A 9,303-nucleotide genomic window follows, 5' to 3' on the forward strand; every position below is an offset into this window, starting at 1 on the left:
CTACCCAAACAATCTTTCATACAAACTGTTTAAAGGGACATTACAGTGTTGTGGTGGAAATTACGGCAATAGTGTGGGACAACTACATTTTGTTTAAAAAAATCACAAGAGTTGTATGACACTGAATACCCCAATTATGTTTTGATTATTTTACTGATATTTTATTCAGAGATATTTTAAAACATTAGAAAAAACATTTCTTTACCATTCATTTTTATCATTGAAGATCAAAAGTCTGGGTGTGGGACAAGCACAAAACGGCAATATTTGCATATAATGATGCTGAAAAAAGGTGAAAAAGTCATCATAGACTACTAGAACAAATTTCTTAACACACTTTCATTGTAAAGATAACTATAAAAGTGTGAAATTTCCCCTTTTTTCTGTTTTTCATACAATATGATCAAAGGACATAATAAGTGCACGTAGTCTAAGAATCACCCTTAAAGTGTAGGTAACACGTAATGCCATGTTTTCATGAATATTTAAGATTAAAATTAAATGACAGTTTGAAATTTATCCTTTCCTGGTGCGCAGTTCTTGAAGAGATAAATATTCAGATTTTGAACTGCGCCCCATTAAAAACTGGGAACTTCCTTGAGTGGCAACATTGGACAAGAAGAAGGAGAAAGTGGTCTCAGCTCCAGAACCATTTTCTTAATTGTCCCATTAATTTATGGATTTTTAGATGCTACTGGCAGCCATTTTTGCCAGCAGAATGGCAGGTGGAATTCAATTGAATTTCAATTTATTTTCATTTATATAGTGCCAAATCACAACAGAATTGCCTCAAGGCGCTTCACACAAGTAAGGTCTAAACTTACTAACCCTGAGTTACAGTGGTAAGGAAAAGTTTGTACACTACAGCAGGGATTTTGGTCCACTTCTCCATACAGATCTCCAAATCTTTCAGGTTTGCAGTTTCAGCTCCCTCTAAAGATTTTCTATTGAATTCAGGTCTGGAGATGGGGTCGGCCACTCCAGGACCTTGAAATGCTTCTTATGGAGCCCCTCCTTAGTTGCCCTGGCTGTGTGTTTGGGGTCATTGTCATGCTGGAAGACTCAGTTATGACCCATCTTCAATGCTCTTACTGAAGGAAGGAGGTTGTTAGCCAAAATCTCACAATACATGACCCCATCCATCCTCTCTTCAATACGGTGCAGTTGTCCTGCCCCCTTTGCAGAAGAGCACCCCCAGAGTATGATCTTTCTACCCCCATGCTTCACGGTTAGGATGGTTTTCTTGGGGTTGTTCTCATCCTCTAAACATGGTAAGTGGACTTGATTCCAACAAACTGAATTTTGGTCTCATCTGACCACATGACCTTCTCCCATGCCTCCTCTGGATCATCCAGATGGTCACTGGTGAACTTCAAACAGGCCTAGACATGTGCTGGCTTGAGCAGGGGGACCTTGATGCCCTGCAGGATTTTAAACCATGACAGCATCATGTGTTACTAATGTAATCTTTGTGACTGTGGTCCCAGCTCTCTCCAGGTCACTGACCAGGTCCTCCTGTGTAGTTCTGGGCTTTCTCAGAATCATCCTTACCCCACAAAGTGAGATCTTGCATGGAATCCCAGACAGAGGGAGATTGACAGTCATCTTGTGTTTCTCCCATTTTCTAATAAATACGTAATCATAACAATTGTTGTCTTCTACCAAGCTGCTTGCCTGTTGTCCTGTATTCCATCCCAGCCTTGTGCAGGTCTACAGTTTTGTCCCTGGTGTCCTTAGACAGCTCTTTGGTCTTGGCTATGGTTGACAGGTTGGAGTGTGATTGAGTGCGTGAACAGGTGTCTTTTATACAGGTAACAAGTTCAAACAGGTGCAATTAATACAGGTAAAGAGTGCAGAATAAGGGGGCTTCTTAAAGAAAAATTAACAGGTCTGTGAGAGCCAGAATTCTTGCTGGTTGGTAGGGTGTCAAATACTTATTTTATGCAATAAAATGCAAATGAATTATTTAAAAATCATACAATGTGAGTTTCTGGATTTTTTAATTTTTTTTATTTTTTAGATTCTGTCTCACAGTTGCAGTGTACCTGCGATAATTACAGACCTCTCCATTCTTTGTAGGTGGGAAAACCTGCCAAACTGACAGGGGGTCAAATACTTATTTTCCCCACTGTTAATTACAGTGCAATTCACGAAACGAATATACATGAAATGCTGTTGGTGCACAGGACAAGAGGGTCGCCAGCACAAATACAGCTCCCATCACTGGATGGAGCTGCACCTTAAAGAGAAAAAAAACAGAATCAGGCATCAGAAAGACAAGAAATACTGTTTAATTTGCCAGCATTAATCAACAAGAAAAACAGAAGAAATACTAAGGTGATCGCCAGCCACTAGCCCTTAGCTTCACTAAAAGACCCAGAATTTAGGTAAAGTTGAGGCCGTGGCATGCTCCATTTCCTAATAAAATGAAGTGAAATGAATGAAGAGTAAGTAGTAAGTCCCTTCGGCTGCTCCCTTGTTTGCACTCAGGGTTGCCACAGCAAATCCAAGGTGGAATCTGCATGTTGAATTGGCACAAGTTTTCCTGATGCAAAATTTTTTACCATAAGTTAAAACTGTATACCTCTGGATGACTTGGGTGATATTGCCAGCACATCAGTATGGGGTTAAAAGAAATGATATTTGATCTTTTTGTTTTGTTCCCCTCCCCCCCTTTTCTCTGACAGTTGTCCTTCGCTTGCAGAGGATAGAGTTGTTTCTCCTGGAACCAGCTCTGCTCCAGGGCTGGACTGGGGAAATTTTTCAGGCCAGGCATTTTTAACCAAGACCAGGCCACCACCAGGTATTGAAGGGGAAAAAAATTAAGCCTGCTGTGACGGTGTTTTTTTTTTTTTTTTTTTTTTGGTCCCTTAACCGATCAATGTGCACCAGGAGACACATACATTTTAACACTATAAGAAGCATTATGAAAAGTTCTCCCAAAATACAGTTATCATAGGCTTATCAAAAGTACGATCTATTGACAGTAGGTCACATTACTTTAGACATAATAAGCTGTCATTTCATTCAGCCTTGTTACTTAAATTTAGAAATAGAAATTATATAAAAAACATTTGTTATATAAATACTGTAGGCTATGCTATAAATAATATATCATTACTTGTGTGATACAATTCATCATAAAAGCAAGAAATGACTGGATGACTGGACCAATGACTGGATACAAAGGTTGAACTTTTGAAACTGCAATACACAAAAAGGCCACAAGATGGAGACAGTTGTCTATCTCACTACAAGCTACAAGTAACATCAAGGATTTCTTTTATTACCAATTTGTGTTGCTAATCAACTTAGAGAATGACTCTCAATTTAAAGTAAAATGTTAGGTATGTGAAATTATGCCAGGACTTGGAAAAAATAGGATTTGTTTCATCCATTTAATTTAGAGTATAAAATAAAAAGGGATGATTCACATAATAATAGAAGTTCAACAGAGATCTGTAGATATGATTATCATTTGTTTTTGTAATGAATCAATAATTACTTTGTACAAAATAAAATACTAAATTAAATACACAATTATATATTAAGAATATGAATATCAATAAAACATTCAAATGCAACAGGAACTGGTAACTTACATGCAGACCAATGAGATAAAATGGACCCTACTACTACTACAAAAAAAAAACATTCCCGACCTTTAAATAAAATAACTTATGTAGAGTAAATATGTTTATGTATAAATGATAACACCACATTACCTTTAATCCCATGCTGTTATGACGTTTTTATACGCATGTCTCTGTAATTGCTCCTCTTTCCCTTCCCACTGTTGCTGATACAGCTTGGGAAAGCACGTTGGTAACGACGAGCAGTCAGCAGGTTGGGAAAATACATTTTAGACAGGGACGCCATTATACCACGCCACCGCACCGCAGACTGTGCAAAACAGCATACTTCGTATGACCGACACACGACCGTCACACAAACAGAATAAAGAATAAAGAAACAACCTGGCGGCGGCAGCATGGTAGCTAGCCATGCACACCATTTGCACAGGTTACATTGCTAGGCTAGGTTACGTGACTGGCAGAGTTAGCACGAACGAAAATAATATTCTACCTTAATTCATATCTGAGTGACCCAGTTAGACAGCACTTTACTTCGGACCAGAGGATCAGAATGTCTCTCTCACACACAGATGTCTGATTTATGAACCCAGGACAGGCTTAGGACCCTGCACAAGGCAGACACAGGTTCCTTCTACTTTTTTTAATTAAGGGGAGCAGAGACAAAAAGGGTGACCTATAGAAATATGTCCTTTATTTATTCCCAACCTTATTTTGTTAAGGTCGCCCCAATTACAAGCATTAAAAACACATTGTAAGTGGAAAAAAACAAACCCAAAGTAAACTCAATAAAATTACAAAACTCCGGACTATCAATAGCATCCAGCTTGGTCATCTAATATCCAGAATCCAGAAGAGCAGCAGCGGGAGGAGGTGCAGCTTGGTTTTTTTTTTTTGGTAATTTGTAATTGTTTATAAAAAAAAAAAAACAGAAACCAGCAACTCGCCAGTAAGAAGACGCACCGGTCTGCTCAAGACCCCAGTGGATGCTGTGCGATTTGCTGTTGTGTTTTGCACTTCAGGGCCACCGTAAGACAACATGCGTAAAAGCACACAAAAGCCACTTTTCCACTACAAAGCTCCAGCACTACCCGGCTCTACTCGGTTTGGTTCCAAGCGCGAGCTTTTCTACTGCAAATAGTACCTCTTCAACGTGGGCGGGGTCAGCAGAGCAAACTGCAGTGACGTCGTTTTCTACGCGACACAAACATAAACAATGGCGAACTCCGTGTGATTATTGCTGTGAGTTTTTAAGAGAAAGTTGCTGGCGGCGAGAAAAACACGCTTGAGACGTACAGAAGACGTTGGGAATTCATATGAAGACGAGAAGATACAAACTGCTAGAGATGAAGAGGCAAAGCATGACGGTAAGCTAATTGTTAGCTTCCTAAGCTCGTAAATAATAACTGCAGGCTGTCGCTATTAACTATTAAAATTGTGGCTGTCAAAATAAAGCGTTAATTTAGATTAATTACAATACCTATCAGGCCTTCAGCCACACTTTGCTCCATTTTGTTTTGACGTCAGTGACTTGATAAAGACGCGTTTCTGAGCGATAAACGTGTTATGTCAATACTTTTTTTTAACCAAAGTAACTTGTTTTGATAACTTATTGTTAAATCTCAAATGTGGGAGTTTGTGCGTTTATTGACGTTCACGCACAAAATGTTGATTCGGTTTTAATGACCGTTAATTAACGTCGTCACTGAACTCGAACAGGCTTAAAACACATTAAAAATGTTTGTTTTTCATCCAGATTTTAATGTTCATTGGACAAATTTAAAATATGAACTCTAATAAGATAATTATTAAAGGAGTCATATTGTGCAGAAAGACTCAGCCTCCAAACTCCCACAATTCTGTTTTTATAGACACTTTATATCCTTTTGTTATTGTACACATAAATACAATGAAATTTGCCTGCATTTAACCCATCCAAATTACACTTAGACAGTTCTCCCAATTTAAGACCAATGTATAGCTTAATACCTCCTTGATATGTAACAAAAATAACCCCGATCCTTTTTTACCTGATTATTAATTGCCCCAAACACACAAGAGATCTGAGTTTTTTTTTTAAATATACCTGCAATTAAATGCTTCATTTAGATTAACTAATCACAAACCCTGTAATCACTTACATTATTTTTAATAACCTGACAGCACTAATTAAAATATGTATGCTGTATGTGTGTGTTTCAGATGGTTTTCTCAGTCACCGCTGCGGAGGTTCATGCCACGGAATGGGACACCTTTGTCATCATCATGTTATACACCAGTTATGTTTCACTGTGAATTTTTAATACATTTTTGTACTGTTTGTTAAAATGTCTCCACTTTTGTGTAACATTTTGATTTGTAAGAGTTACCAAGGTTCACTGATTTAAAGGCTAACAGTTTGAAAAGCTGTTTAAGCATAATCCAGTAGTAAAATAAGCTTTCCATTTAATGGGGTCATAAATGTAAATGTAACAGACAGCAAAACTGTTCAAAATTCCTTGATGTAATGGTGTCTTCACTGAAGTGACTAAACCTTTTTGTTTATGTTAAATACCATTTGGTAAAATCTCAGTTTAGACATGATTATTCCAGCATCTGTGTAAAGATTCAGCCAGGTGTAGTGTGCAGTGTCTTCTGAAGCAGCAAAAACCCAAATTAAAAATTCTTAGAAATGAACCAAAATGTTTTTTACTGTTGACTCAGAATGAAATGACAAATTATGATGCAGTCACATGAGTCAAATTGTTTACTGCAACAAAAAAGAGCAAATACACACACATAAAAAAAAGCAACACAAACTATACAAAAGTTTCATGTGTCTGTAGTCTGGGTTGGGGGCGCAGGTCATATGCCCCGGTCATGCATTGCCTGCACAAGGTCACCCAGCATGCCAAGATATGTCTGATTAAATGCAGCATCCACCACCGTTGCTTCCTCAAGGATCAGCCGGATGTGTCGATCACTCTGAACCCAGTTCAGCTTCAGCCTCAACGTCACTCAATAGTCACTCTTATAGTCACGCTATAAGAAAAAAACGGCCTTATAGGACAACGAAACACAACCAAATGGGCCAAAAAGGCGAAGCCGGCCGCTTACCCAAAATCAGACGTTGGTGGCCCAAACGCCCGCGAACAGCGGCGGCTGTTAGCCGCAGTGATGGTCGAAGTAAAGCAGCACTCCAAGCCACTAATAAAGAGCCGCACAAAGCTCCAGCGAGGGGAGAAAAAAAAAGATGAACGCACGCAGTCACCACAGCATGTAAAGCCACTCCAACGCTGCCTCATGGGAGAGACCAGGAAGAAAAAGAAGATCAGAGCCACAAAACAACGCTGAATTTATATCCCTGGCTCCCAACAAACACAAGTGCGTGCAGAAGCATAATCAAACCAGGTGCACACAACCAAGAACTTTCAGACACAGGTAGGGGACGGCATGTACACTCCACACTGCCACATCAGTAATAAATGTGCTGCAGAGTAAATTCATCTAACACAAATGGCATACTGTTAATGAAGAGTTTGCATTTACACTCTGTCTCATGGTGTTCAAGTGTCTGATGCAGCTCTGCTGTTGAAAATAAAGCTACTGTGTGTAGATTTGTGAAAACGGCAGCAAATGAAGTTCTGTAAAAAAGTTCATTTTATTTATCCTAATAGATTTTAATTGGGGTTGAATGAAGTAAAAGCTGTATAAAATCTGTCCTCTTAAAATGTGTTTATCCTGAAGTATTTAAATAAATGTGGAGGTTAATGTCTTTCTATAATATGATGCTGCATTAGAAAAGAGCAGTAATGGTGCAGAGGTCTCAAACCGGTTCCAGAAAGGGCCGAGAGGGTGCAGGCTTTCTGTGCAGCCACCCACTCCAGCAGGTGATTTCACTGATGAACATCACTTTGAACAGGTGAAATCAGTTAATCAGTGAAATCACCTGCTGGAGTGGGTGGCTGCACAGAAAGCCTGCACCCTCTCAGCCCTTTCTGGAACCGGTTTGAGAACTTCGGGTTAGTGAGTGAAATATAATCTTGTTCAGCAAGAGAACAATTTGCTGTTTTCTTAACTGTCTCCACCTTGTTTTACCTTAAATCCTTGTACGTGATCACAAAAGGGTTTCTATAAAAAGGGAGATGATGAACAGCTTATGATTTGGCCATTAAGAAAAATTTGGACTAAAAGTTGGTGTGAAGGTGTGATGTGTTTGGATGTTCATGATGTTTATCCTGTCAGCAAGGTGTTGCAGTAATCAAGGTGTGAGACGGCGTCTGTCTCTGGAGTCCTGCTGCATGCTGGGATACCTCCTGAAAACTGAAATTCTCACAAAATGTGTTTTTCCTTCTCACTTATTCATGGATTTTTTTTTTCTCTTTTGCCTAATCTGAGCTTTCTTCACAGAATTTTGTTGGAAACAGACTAGATGTTTGAAAAATAATAACATTCACCCAAAATGCTTATTTTCCTCCAGTTTCTGATAAATTATAATTCTGATGCTTTTGTTTGAGTCATCAAAGCTCTGTTTGTAAATGCAGAATTTTGAAAATTGAATTTGGGGAAAAATTTCAACTTTTGGTCATGAAGCTATGAAATTCACTCCAAATTGAGCATGTTCCTGAATTTCATGTTTTCTGATAGGAAAAAAGAAGACTGCATTCAAGAAAATTTACAGATCGTTCTTAATTTTTTTTTTTTTTTTTTTGGAAGAGAACCTCAACTTCCAGCAAAAATATTTCCAGCAAATTACAGGTTTTGCTGTTTCAATTTCTGCCTTTATAATTATAAATACCTTTATCGGACACATGAGGGTAGCATTTCACCAAAAATAAAAGTTCACAGGATTTTCATGAAGAAACCATCAGTTTGTCTGAAATCACCCATTCTGGTGTTTATGTTGATGAAACAGTTCACGAGCTGAGGAAGTTTTCTGTCCTGTTTAAGGAGAATAAATGTTCTGATCATAAAGATTCTATAAGCGTATAGTTTAGATTATTTATGACCGAATGCTCTGGAGTTATGGGTTAAAAACAGCAGAAAAGGTGACAAAGGTCAACTTCAGTACACACAAGGGCCAAAAGTTAAATTTTCTCCAAATTTGTTAAAAAGTGATGCAAATTATTTTGATCAGTCAAATAATGTGGTATATGCTAGAATATGTTTGGAGTATTTTTAAATGTTGACCCCTGTGTAATCCTTGGTTGACCTCTACTTGGCTCCAGCTGCCACCTTGGGACGGCTGCATGTTACCGAACCACAAGGCAAAATGTCACATCGGACATAAATGAAATAGTGTTGACATTGAAAAAATTCTTGGCTTTTATGAAAGTCTTTATTGAAGGTTTACGTTGTTTTCATTAGTGTAAAATTTTCAAAAATGAATTTTTGTTATCAATAAGCTTTTCTGAAGCTGCTTAATCAGGACAATATTCTTTGTAAAGAAATTATGAATATCTCTGAAATAATTATGAAAGTTTTATATTTTCACTGTGACAGCGTTCACATTAGGTCAAATTTATTTTATTTTATTCACACTGTTGAGACACAATTCTGCTGTTTTGTCCTGAGTGTGAATATGTTAATTCTGGGTTTGGGGTCACATCCACACAGAAAATGTCCAGATTTGAATTTGCTGTCTGAGATGTTCGAGGATGGACAGACTGATGAACTCTGTCAGGTCTGTAGCGACCTCAGAGACCTTTATTTTGAAATATAGGCTCTTATT

The sequence above is a fragment of the Thalassophryne amazonica genome, chromosome 3, assembly GCF_902500255.1.
Source record: "Thalassophryne amazonica chromosome 3, fThaAma1.1, whole genome shotgun sequence".
Classification (NCBI taxonomy): Eukaryota; Metazoa; Chordata; class Actinopteri; order Batrachoidiformes; family Batrachoididae; genus Thalassophryne; species Thalassophryne amazonica.